This window comes from Medicago sativa, chromosome 4, assembly GCF_051527215.1.
Source record: "Medicago sativa cultivar Bolivia chromosome 4, Bolivia_mono, whole genome shotgun sequence".
In the NCBI taxonomy this organism is placed as follows: Eukaryota; Viridiplantae; Streptophyta; class Magnoliopsida; order Fabales; family Fabaceae; genus Medicago; species Medicago sativa.
The window spans coordinates 7,488,205-7,501,865 of record NC_140752.1 but is presented as its reverse complement, the minus strand read 5'-3'; the positions used below and the strand labels follow the sequence as shown (position 1 = coordinate 7,501,865).

Genomic DNA, 13,661 nt, shown 5'->3' with positions numbered 1-13,661 from the left:
ATTTGAACTTGCAGAAATAGGTTGTTTTTTTATAATGTTAGAGGGTGATAAGGACGTGTGGTTATCAAAATAGGTTATCGAGTTTCTGATATGTGATTGATAAGGTATATGATATGATTTATCTGTTATATAAGAAAGTGCAGTTATTGTGGGACCCACTAAGCCGGCTTCGGTTTTGCATAAACTATCGGCTCGGAATCTCGAGCTAACAACTGTCTTTCAGCTTCAGACCGTGAGTTTTTTTTCATCTGATGATGCAATATGGTGAGACCCATAAGCTATTATTAATATTTGGGTCATATTAACTTGTGTCTTATGGGTACAAGTTAAGAAATTAAAAATGAAATTTAAATGTAATTTTTGTATTAAAAAGATAAATTTTGAAACAATTAATATATTGAATGCACAATTTTTAAGAGCACTAGTTTCTAAACTTGTGTCTCAAAGGAACAAGTTAACATTTCCCTTACTACTTTCAATTGAAAGCGTGTTTGGTATGTGATACATGTCAATCTAATATTGACTCGACATTTGAGTGTTTGATTAAATTTGATTATATTTAATCATCAAATATTTATTCAAAAAAAAATTTAATCATCAAATATTTATTCAAAAAAAAATTTAATCATCAAATATAAATAAAGATTGTTTTGTTAGATTTATCAAATAATTAACGTATCTGATTTATATTGTAGATCTTGTTAACGAGTGTCTCTAGGTCATTTTTTAAACATTTCTAATAAAAAAATATTCTTTAACAAATTAAAGAATAGATGTAAAAACTTTTATAAAATCTTACTATTTTGAATGCTTGAAAAGTGCTCCGGAACACTCGTTAAAAATTTTCTTATGTTATACAGAGGATATATATACATTAATTATTTATTGAATATAACCATTTTTAAATATTTTTGTAACAACTCTCTCTTTTCACTATTGTAAAAAAAAAATTTAACTAAAAATATTTGTACAAATACAAATATCATTTTTCTTATTTTCTTTAAAAAATATCGTTTCTGTTATTTAACGGTGGGATATGGATCTTGAAAGAATGCGATGATGAGGTGGAGATTTGGACGGTGGAGATTGAAATGATTTTAGAGTTGATGAGAAAGTGACTTTTACTGGGTTCAGATCCCCGTTTCTGTAACGACAAAGTTTTCTTCGTATTGTTTGACCTTATGTTTTGGTGAATATTACGTGAATTGCCATTGCGAGATGCGTTTTTATCACGTGATACTACTATTACAAAGGAGTAGTACAGGTCATGATTGCGATATGTATGAGAGGAGAAATTGAGAAAGAGATATTTGAAGAAAGAGATATCGTGAGATTATGAAAGTTTTTAAAGTTTGAAGTGAAATGAATTAAATGTGTGGTCAGATAGGTGTGTAGGTTGTTGTCCTTGTCATGTGTCTACGTCTGACTGACCGCTCCGCTCTTCTTCGCATACGCGTTTCATATCGAACTCACACAAAATGGTGGGATATACATTTGATCCAATGTAAGAATGAGTATAAGAAAAAGTGTTGAAAAATGAGTTGTTAGCGTTCCTCTCTCAAATATCAACAAAAAATTGTCTTTTTTTTTTTTTTACAAAACAAACTGTCTATTTATTATTAAAGAAATGATATCTATACAATTATTTTTTAACAATTTATTATATGAGTTGTTATAATCGAGATATATACACCTTTTCTTATATACGAGTTTATAATAATTTTGTCATTTTATTTATTTATCAAAATAAAAATAAAAATTTCATATCTTTTTTTTTTTGAGAAAAAAAAAATTTCATATCTTTTATTTTTATGAAATACAATAAATAGTTCTCATGTGAGGTATGGCTCCTTTTAGTCAACGTGGATTTAAATTTTTTTTTCTAGCAAGTCTTGTACGATACTTTGAAGAATGCACTTAATTTATTTTTTTATATTGAAAAAATAACTATATATTCAACGGTATTTCTTAATTGCTGGGATGATGGTGACCTCACTTATAATTTTTTTTTTTTTTTTAGTATGAATCTTGCTTATAATTGAATGCTGTTTAATTTGTCAAATATTGAATGTTGTTTAAAAAAAACTACATATATTGAAATTTAAAATAAATGAGAATAATAGTTAAAACAGAAAATCTTTATAATAAATGTTAATTATTGTAATAAATAAATAGTCTGTGTAAAAATTTGACCAACAAAAAAAAGTTGAGAGTAGCATACGTTGTATTAATCTGAAGATAACAAAAAGTAAATACCATTACCATTTATATTTTTATTTTAAAAGGATAGAAGGACAGTGCAATTAGATTTTTTTTTTCCTCCTAAAACAACGACTATTTAAAAAGGAATTCGGTCAAAAAAAAACTATTTAAAAAGGAATCAAATTGTTTTTTAGGAGAAAAATGAAATATAATTACCTCTTTTATATACGACATCACTGATTCTCCGTGAGCTTAACTCAGTTGGCAAAGACAATGCAAAATATATGCAACGTTTGAGGTTCGAATCTCAGAAACCACAAAAAAAATACGACATCACTGATATAGGTCGGTTACTGAATTATTTCAGTTAATATATTTTTATTTTGTGAGGGGTAACCTTGGCGCAACTGGTAAAGTTGTTGTCATGTGACTGTAAGGTCACGGGTTCAAGTCTTGTAAACAGCCTCTTGTGTAAAAACAGGGTAAGGTTGCGTACAATACACCAAATGATGGGACCCCTTCCCGGAACCTGCGTATACGGGAGCTTCTGTGCACCGGGTTGCCCTTTTTTTATATTTTTATTTTGTCAAATTTCTGGAAATATCTAATTGATATAATAATCTCATATAAAAAACATATATACGCTAACAGTGTAAATATAGTACGACCACTTATTAATTATTTTTTTAAAGGACCATTTAGTGATTAATTGTCTATAATAAAAAGTTTAGTTGAATTGTGTTCCAAAACTCATCAAATTGGATAAATATTCATGGTTAGAGAATGTTGAGAACGTTGAGATTGTTCATCAAATAGATTTTTATCCAATAGTTGAAGTTAAGTCTACGTGTTTGCAAAGTATTAGTCAACTCTTCATGAGTCATTGAGTTGTACCATCCTTCGTTGGATAAGTAGTACTATTGATTATTCCCTCCGTCCCGGAATAACTGACCCATTTTTTAAAAAAAAGTGTCCCAAAATAATAGATCCATTTCAATTTTCAATACAACTTTCATCATTCCCAATACAATATATTCCATTTTCCTTTTTATTTATATATTTTTCTTAATATGTGTGAAAAACAAAATTGTGTCAATTAAATTGGACGGAGGCAGTAGTATATTTATGTTGGGGCTTACAAAGTTAATCTATTGGATGGCCCCTCAAAAATCGTCCCTATAAATAGAATGCTTAAAATGATTACGTGTACATAAAATAATGATGGCACAAACGGTAGAGCTCGATCATTGATGCTAAAACAATTTGGAAATGCCTTCCCCACTAACTATACTCTCTTTTATTTTATTCTGTCTCCCTCCTACCAATAACAATAACATAATGAATTCTCTCGTTTAAATTAACGGAAAATTAGTCACTTTAATCCTTGAATGTGAAATGAGTAGACTAAAGTGATTAACAAAGTTTACATTCAGGGACTAAATTGATTGACGGAGTCTGCATTTAGAGACTAAATTGACTAACATAGTCTACATTCAGGGACTATTTTGCAATTTATCTGCATTCAGGGACTAAAGTGACTAATCTCCCTTAAAATTAATCCTGCATTTTCAAAGTAAACGTCAATTATAGCTATTAATGATTTTGGTAAATTGTGATTTTAGCTATTAATGATATATAATTTTTTTATTCAATTTTGTTAAAAATAATCACTCAATAAGATAATGGATGTATATATGAAGAAGTACGAGTGTTGTGAACACAACACTCATCCATTTATCGAGTAAAATTTATATGTGTCATACTATTTTGAATGGGATTTATTTTTAAAATATATGACTCATGTTGATTTCACTCAATAAATAAGTAAGTATTAAAAAAATATAGAAAATATAGTGTTTCTATGTGTCATACTATTTTCAAAAAATGACATTATAATGTTATTTGATCGAATAAAAAATAAAAAAGTCTAGTCAACCCTAGTTTTTTAGTGAGAGAAAGTTCACATTCTCTTTAAAAAAAATTCTCTTTCATTCATCAAGGAGAAGTGGTTTTAGGTCATTTTTGACCTAGAATCAACCTTTGCATCCTTTTTCCCCTTTCCTTCAATCTAAATAAGTAATTTCCACATATATCAAGTTTTTCTTGTGTGTTTTTTTCGTGATTTCGTTGTCTGAGGGCGACGTTGTGTGTTCTTCATCTTGTACAGTGTTGTTTGATTTTGCATCTTGTTACGGTGTTCATTTGGTTCATATTGAAATATCGGCTCTGACCAATCACAGGTTCAATCAATAATTTTGACGTCAACGTTGCAGATCAAGAAACATGGGTATTTGGTGATTTATATTTTATCATATTATTTGTATGCATTTTGTTGTTATATGTTATTAACTTGGGTGTTGTGAGTTTGTTCGCAAATTCACTCTCTGCGTCTTTAGCGACGTTGATCATGTTATTGCATTTGATGTATTCTATCAATTTAAATGAATGAATATCGTTTTACCTTTGTCAAAAAAAAATTATCTGATCGAATGTATACGTAAAATAATTATACTCAAAGTATATTTTTTTCGGCGGAAGTTTGAGTTTAATCCTTCGAGATAAATAGATTTATTTAAGAGGTTGATATGACGGTCTAAGATGAATCCAATAATATACTATTTATTAGGTCTAAACTCTCATTAGATATTTTATGGTATGAATCACTAGTTTTGGAAGGATGTAGATAAATCGTTTATGATGAATTATTGTGTACTTTATTATATATAACTGTATATATGCATGTGTGTAAAATAGTTTTGTGTTGCTGATATATACAGTTATAGTTATATCTACTAATCTCTTACATATATTGATTATTGAGTAGTATATTTAAAGAGATCAAAAGAACAGGGTGTGAAGTGAAGCAAGATTTTTGAGACTAAAGATTCGTTGCTTTGGTCAAATATTTGTTGAGACTTCTCAACTTTTGTTCTTCTTTCAACTCTACTAATACAAATGGAGCGACTATAAACATATTGGACATCTTAATAATATACAAGCATGGAGACACAAATAGGAAAATTTTCAAACTCAATCCTATGTGTAACAATTCTAAGCCACCTACAAGTCCTTATCACATTTTGTAAAACTCATTTTAACATCACTTATAGTAATAGGGACCACAAAACCATAACAATTTCAAATGTACACAATAAAAAAAAACATCAAAATTCATTTTAGATCATAAAAATTTGAATGTGTTAATTTCCCTCTAAGAAATGTCATTTTCAGGTGTATTATTTAGAAAAAAACAAATTTCCAATTTAAAATGAGGCCCACTAATCTTAAGCCCAACACTCTAACCCAACATTTTTCAATCTTTTTATGAGAAACAATAAATGCAAACAACAAAAAGGGAAGACTTTCTCTGTCTCACGCTGAAATTGGAAAAAACCAGTCCCTTTCTCACTGTACACACAGAAACACACTTTCTCTTCTATGATTCCCTTCTTCAAACTTCTGCAACACACTAAATCCCCCTTTTCAATTTGAATTTGAATTTTGAATCTCTCACATTTGCCTCCTTACTCTCTCTTATCTTCCTTCTCCATTATTCATAATCATCTCTCTCTCTCACCTTTTCTACTTTCAGAATCACACATTTCTGCCATTCCAGTTTCTTCTTCACATCTTTTTCAATCAACAACATGAATTAACCCTAAATCCGAAGAAGAAAAAAACCATTTCAGTTTCACAATCACCAATATCAATGTATAACCACTCTCTGATGATATCGACGGTGAAGAAGCACGCTAACGGCGAGAGAGGTAAGAATTCTAAATTCTTTTTTCTCTTTGAATTCCTGATTTTTGTTCATGTTCAAGCTATTGAAATCTTCTCTTACTCTCTCTCTCTCTCTCTCTCTCTCTCTCTCTCTCTCTCTCTCTCTCTCTCTCTCTCTCTCTCTCTCTTTGTTGTTGTTACAGTTTGGAAACTACGATATCTTCATCAGTTTGGATATTTTCAAGGTACCCCTTATACTCCATAGTTGTTCTATTTTTTATTTCGGATTTATATTTTAGAATATTGAGTTTGTGGATTGAAGTTGGTCTAATTATGAAAATGGTGTTGAATTTGTTTTAGTTTTGTATTTGATTTGATTTATTTATTGTGAAATTTAGCACTCACCAAATGTTTGAGAAAATGTCACAGTAAAAAGAATGTTAGTTTTGATATTGATTTTGTTTTGGATTTGTGTTGTTGATCTTCCTCTCCATCTAAATTTTCAGATTGCTATTTCATCCACTTTTTGATGTAATATTTCATTCCAAACACAATATGTAATTTGTTGATTTGGTTTATCTTTATCTGTTCATTTATTTTTGAATCTAATGAGTTTAATAAAAATTCATCCAAACAGGCCGTGTCAAGTTCTTGGACTTTTCTTCCATAGTGACACACAAATCTAAAGAAGAACTCAAGGCGGATCCTGATTCTGATAAGTGTTACAATCTCACTCTAGGACCTTCTTTCAAAGATGGATCCTCTAACAAATACTGCACTCTACGGTGTAAGTTACAAAGCAAAATAATCCTTTTATAATATTGTGTTTGGAATGTTTGCATTTGTTTCCTAATTGTTCCTATCAACATGAAAATTCATGCTTGATTTGAAATAAATATATTGTTGCTTTTTTAATTTGGCTTCTATAATATATTGATTTTTGTTTTTGTTGAACTTTTGAGTTTTTTGAAGAAGAAAATATGATTTTCTTTAGTTAATTTGGAGTGTGTCAGATTCAGCATCTCAACCTCACTGTTGTTGAACCAATTAAACTTACGTTTTATTGTTCTTTCCATGTTCGTTATTTATAGTTTTGTATCCGGTTGCCATGAGATTGAGTTTTAATTATTTTCATACAATGATCTATTTGCAGATACTACATTGGATGATATATATGGTCAACTCAGGAAGAAATAATGAAGGATCTCATCATTGATATTTAGCATTGTTCTAATTTGGTTTGTTCTAATGACTCACTGCCTAAATATGATTTTATTGGTGTTATTTGATCCTTAAGATATGCAATTTTGAACATAGTTTATTTATTTGACTAGAATTTTATGTTATTTGTGTGAATTAATATTTAACGACTATGCAATATGCACCTTGAAGATCATATCATATATCATATCTCTTGCATCAATCATGTTGCATTGTGATTTTTATGTTTAGCGTGTTATTTGTTATTTGTTTAGCGTGTTTTTTGTGAATGATCCTAAACATTCAACAAAAAATTTCTGAATTAGATTCCAGATCATTCAGCTGAAAATTAGCACTGATTTTTGTGATGATGTGCTTTATTGAACGTAAGTTTTTGTAATTTGTCTTCTTCTTAACATAATCTTCATTTTGTTTATTAGAAACACATCTTTTACGTTGCTGTCTATTTGTTTGCAATTTTAAATTCATTCATTTGAGAAAAATCCCAAGTTGTTTCCATTTTATGAGAAGAACGAATGAGGACATCTTAATAATATACAAGCCATCCTCCATTATCTATCGAAGTTTAAATCCTTACGAATTTTAAACTGACTTATTTATAACCTATTTCAAATTGATGAGTATGTGAAACGGTTATGTGAAACTGATGAGTATTTATATGCCTAACGAAATTAACAATATCACATCCCATGTTCTGAGCTGATAATGTTTGTGTCATTAACAATCTTTGATTTTTGTGATTTTATGGTTTGTTATTATTATTTTGTGGTAACACAGTGAGCTGGTGTTGTAGCTTTTGAGATATGGATAGATCTGAAGTTACTATTACCTCTCTTCACTTTGTAGCTTTGATTTTGATTATCAGTCATGGTCTGAACCATTTGGATATACTATATTTTCCCCTTTTATTGCTGGAAATTAATTCTCGAAGTGGGTTATAAAAGTGACACATCTTAGTTATATTTTTTTATACAAGCCTGAATTATGGGCTATTTGGCTATAGGTAGAAAAAATATATTGGCATTGTTAGGAAGAGAAGAGAGGTTGTTGGTTTCCTGTTTTTGCCCTTCTCTAAGCATTAATATTAGCTTTAGATATGATAGGTTGTTGGTTTCCTGTTTTTGCAATTCTATTTTTGCGATTCTATATTTGAAAAAATGTTTACATGATTTATTTTTTCGATTTAATTTGATTTCTGGAATTTGTTATTAAGATGCTTCTTAATCATTTATCGTTGTCTTCAAATTTGTTTGAATAATTTCCTTATCACTTTTGTTTTCATTAAATATGTTTTTCAAAAGTTTTAATTTGAATGTTTTTGACATTTTAGTGATGTGTCTTATTATTCTTTTATGAATTTAGTTATTGATGTTTTTTTTTTGTTTTCTAGATATTAAGATGAGTGAACAAGAACATGCGAGACTATCTACACCTTGGATGTTGATTCATGTCTCGAGAAGATCACAGGAGATTGAGAAATTGCAATTTGCAACAGGTTGTGTTCCATGTCTCAATTTTCATTTTTTATTTTATTTCAGAATTAACCTTTTGATTAATAAAAGAATTTCTGTTCAGTTCATTTGTTCCTGGTTTTTTGGGTTTCTCTTTATAACTATAATTCTAGATACACAAAACAAGTAATTAGAGGCATCAACATTGAAATTTGATATCTTAGGATAGTTTCTTTTTTGCCGTTTTAAAGACTACTTTGAAGCTAGCTTTGACTATTGATTGCTTTTAACATTTTCATAATAGATTCAATGGATAACGGGATCAATCTTAATGACATTCTGTTCTGATTTTCTTTTTTCCTTAAGTTTGCAAGAAATCAATTTTGGTGATGTGAAAACCATTTTGCTTCTAACATTTTAATTTGTTTGTTCAATTTTGTATTGCTACTATACTCAAGAATAAAAGCAAAAAATTGTAATTATTAGTAATTACTTCCAAAGAAAGAACACCAATTTTGCAAAAGGATCAACGATTTAGAGAGCCGAATGGTCTCATTAATTATGTGTCGGATATGGAATCAACATATCATAAACTCCTCTGCTTCTGTTCATTTTTAGTCATAATATATATATAGATGTATGATTTTCTCTTTTCATTTTCGTCAGTAAAAGGTGGAAAAGGGTTTCTATTGGATTGTTGAGGAACAGATTGGGAGAGCATAATGACATAATCTAAAGCCAAAAGTATGTATCTATTTATCTATTTTCATGTGCCTTTGTTTTTCTTGAATTGGTTGTTTTTACCTTTTCTTATAAGAAGCTACTTGGTAATTTATATGTGGAATTTTGTAGACTAAGTGTTGGTTAGTAGCTTTGGGTTGATTTGGATTAAGTTTTGTTTTAGATTTTTTCAATATTTGGATTCAGTTTGTATATAAACAAGTGTTCTTAAATTGTGATTATTTCTTCTTATTTGTATGCGGCTTGGCCAATTTACAAATTTGGGACAATGGACAAAAAAGGTAAGTGCTTTTTATGACCAATATTAATAGATTGTTATACTGCAGCATGCAGCGTATTTTACTGGACTAATGTTTAGTTGATTTTACAATTTAAATTACTTGACTTGAAATATTTGAAGATATTTACACGTGAAACATTTTCAGTTACGTTATCCTTTTTTTATGTTCTTTATTTTGTTCTTTTATTCAAAGTGATACAAAGGCAGTAAAACTAAGTACTATTAGGACTGTCATTAACCAGTTCAAGTGGTTTTGATCTGCATATTGTCAAGACTTTTTGGATCAAAATTATCAACAATGATTCTTTTTTTTAGGGATAGAGAATGATGAAATTGGGACAAATACCTCAATCTCATTATCACCCTTATATTAGGATCTTCATTTAACAACGATTCTGTAAGAATTCGGACATAGCTAGATGACTGATGGGTGTGTAAAAAGTTTTTATGTAGCTTGGCTGTGATATGAAACAATAAACCCTTTGAAATAAGCATTCATAATTCAAGTCGCTTGGATCTCTTTGCATTTGAGTTTTTCCTAATAGTTTGACCCTTTTTTTTCCCACCTCTCTATGTATGTATGCTTTTTCTTTAGTAATACTTTTTTGTTTTTGAATTTGTGATAATATTTGCTAGCATAGGCTTTGAATTTGTAATATGAATTTCCTCACTTAAGTTTCACCATTGAAAACAATTGAAAATTAAGAAACATTATATTAGAAGAAATTTTTTCTCATCAATCATTTACAACTTTGTTGTTTTACTTCACATGTTATTTTACCATTTCAATGACAGCAAATAAAGGTGGGAAAATTATACATAGCCATGTTTGATTGTTATTATTTGTAGCTTCTTTCAATTTGATAATGATACCCAACTTACAAGATTTGAATAGACTTTTCTGTCATATATTGTTGTCAGTTGTGTTCTCTCACAATTTCTTTCTTTGCAGCTAAGGGTAAATGGAAAGCAAATGGTGGAGGATTTAAGTATTAAGATCCTGTAACTATCAACCTTAGAATCATTCAAAACTTTTGTTTTAAGTCTGTTTTTGTTAGGGCCATAATTTTTGTATTATTTGATCTCTTTTGGAACTGTATTTGGATGAATAATAGTTGTTAACTTGAGAGCATTGGATATTCATCAAAATAATTGAAATAAAAGAATAATTGAATAATTGATGTTAGACAAGCAAGTTTTATAGTATCCTCTTTGTCTTGATCAACAAAATTAAATAATAATTGAAATAAATTTTAAGTCTTTGAAGTTATAGATAGTGATCAACGATTTTAACCATGGGTTTCTTCAAACATTTAATAGACAAGTTTATTTTTATACCATGGTCTCTCTTTGTGTAAGAATGAAGTTGTATGGTTCATATTAACTACAAACACTATGATTCAAACACGGGATGCTTTAGGTATTCGATTTAAGATCAAAGTGCTATATTCCTCAAACATGAGGCTATAAGTATTTAATTTATGTTTCTATTTATAATGAATGTATAATCATATTGTTATTAACATTTGTATTCAATATATTGGATATATTTAAATAAGATATACAATTAATTTTATTTATAAAAAATCTAAATTTATATTCATTTATATTTTCCATTCATTTCTTTATATTAACTACAAATACTATGATTCAAATACGGGAGGCTATATGTATTTGATTTAACATCAAAGTTTTATATTCCTCAAACATGGGGATATCAGTATTTAATTTATGTTTCTATTTATAATGAAGGTATAATTATATTGTTATTAACTTTTGTATTCAATATATTGATCAATAATAGTTGTGTAAAAAAAAATGAATATTGATCAATAATAGTTGTGAACTATGTTAATGATTTAGACTAAATTAAACTATATGTCAAACGATGACATCGTTATTTTGATGATGACATTATAATCCGATTTGTTTAACAAGTGTAGTAAACGTTATTATTTTCAAGGTATGTTAAGAGTAATAATTTGTTAACGTCATATAAAATCGTTTTGTTCGCCCGTGCGTTGCACGGGTGGAAATACTAGTTAATCTAAATATGGTGTCCCAACCCAACCTACCCACCTTATTGCTTGTCAACAAAATTTTCTCATTATAAGACTATATATATTATTCTGTCAATAAAACAAAAAAAGCAGTGGACCATCCTTGAAAATAACACGCGGCTGCAATTAAAGTTGAAAAGTTGATAAATAAGTAGAAAAAAGGCTATCCAAAGAAAAATATATGATACTCCCTCTGTCCCGGAATATCTGAGTCAGTTTGGTTTTTTACACAGATTAAAAAAAATATATAAATAAAGGGGAAAGTGGAATATATTGAATTGGGAATGATGAAAGTAGTATTAATTAGAGTTATATTGTACTCCCTCCGTCCCAGAATATCTGGCCCAATTTGGTTTTTCACACAGATTAAGAAAAATGTATAAATAAAGGGGAAAGTGGAATATATTGTATTGGGAATGATGAAAGTAGTAAATTAGAGTTATATTGTATTGGGAATGATGAAAGTTGTATTGAAAATTGAAATGGGTCAGTTATTTTGGGACACTTTTTTTTAGAAAATGGGTCAGATATTCCGGGACGGAGGGAGTATTAGGAATGATGAAAGTTGTATTGAAAATTGAAATGACTCAATTATTTTGGGACATTTTTTTTAGTAAATAGGTCAGATATTCCGGAACGGAGTGAGTAATACCTTTATTTATTTTTGACACAAACAATCTTCTTTCATTAGATGATGACATTTTTAAGCATTAGTAGAGGATAGTTTTAATACACCATTCAAATAAGAATAAAAAAATTACACTGTCTAGTTTATTAGTAGCCTCTTATATATATATGAAGGAAAAAATAAATTCAAGATTAGAATTATTTTCAAGAAGGCATCTAAAAGGTAAAATCGTCATATATGTCTTGAAAATAACTCTAGAAGTAGTTAGGTGAAAACTCAAAGTATTATCAATCTTCTCACATATTATGATACCCATGAATATTTGAATAAGATGGTAAAAGATCATTCCAATTGATCAAACTCATTAAAAAAAAAAAAATTCTTTCCAACTTAAAATTTTTATATTCGAATTTAGTTAGTCATACTGTTAAATTTCTTAAAGGAGAATTTTATCAGCTATTATATAGTCTTGTCTGATCTGATAAATTGTTTTTTATAGTTGTACGTAAAATATCAAATATTGCATTAGTATTTTAATTGTTTTTATATGGAGGATATTAAACTTCTATTTGAAAACAGCAACTTCAATTGTCGTTAAAATACTAAATACTGTTTTTATGGTGGAGTTTAACATGGGAAAGGGTAATCCATTCCCACCATGGGTCAATTGGGTTTTTACCATTTGATCAAAAGAAGACCACAATATAATCATGTTCCCTCAACACTATATTTTTTTCCTAGTTTCTTCTTTCCCAGCCACTATCTCTCCTTCATGTTTTTAACATATATGTCCCCACGCCATTGCAACCCACCATCAGTCCAGTGCCCAGAAATCAGTTGAAGATAGATAAATAACTCCATATTAATTTTAATAAATAACTCATACTGAAATCTGGGCAAGATATTGACCGAAAATTTCATGTCATTAACCAACAACTCCGTTCTTTCAAAAACAAAACTAACAACTCCATATTAATTTCAATAAATAGCTCATATGAATTAATTTCTGTAAAAGAAAAATCATATATTAATTAATTTCAAATTATAGTTCAAACATCATGATTTTTGGAAGGGAAAATCTTGGCATGATATTGACCAAAAATTTCCTGAACGGGAATGGCAGTGGTATCAAAAAGATTGTTGATCAATAATTTAGTTTTAAGAAATTTGCAAAATTGACTTTCGATCAACTTGTTTTTTTGTTTTTGTTGAGGAAAAAGCTTTTCAACTTGTTAGATCTAGAACAACACCGGTATAAAAAATTTGCATCTTTGAGTGAAATGTAGTTGTTATAAGTTTTATGACTTGGATATTTGAGTTTGATGATGATTAATGTTTACATTTATTTTTTTGGT

The 13,661-nt window shown here is 28.8% G+C and overlaps 1 long non-coding RNA gene across 2 annotated transcripts; it reads left to right on the top strand.

The window, feature by feature from the left end:
* Positions 1–5,183: 5,183 nt before the first annotated feature.
* On the top strand, positions 5,184–10,809 carry LOC146925917 (uncharacterized). Of its 2 annotated transcripts, XR_015033983.1 has the most exons (7): positions 5,184–5,969; positions 6,129–6,170; positions 6,563–6,712; positions 7,079–7,163; positions 8,537–8,641; positions 9,264–9,341; positions 10,571–10,809. It is a non-coding gene; the product is annotated as an uncharacterized LOC146925917 (long non-coding RNA). The 2 variants fall into 2 exon arrangements; XR_015033984.1 differs by lacking the exons at positions 8,537–8,641; positions 9,264–9,341; positions 10,571–10,809 and having other exon boundaries at positions 7,079–7,255.
* Positions 10,810–13,661: the final 2,852 nt, after the last annotated feature.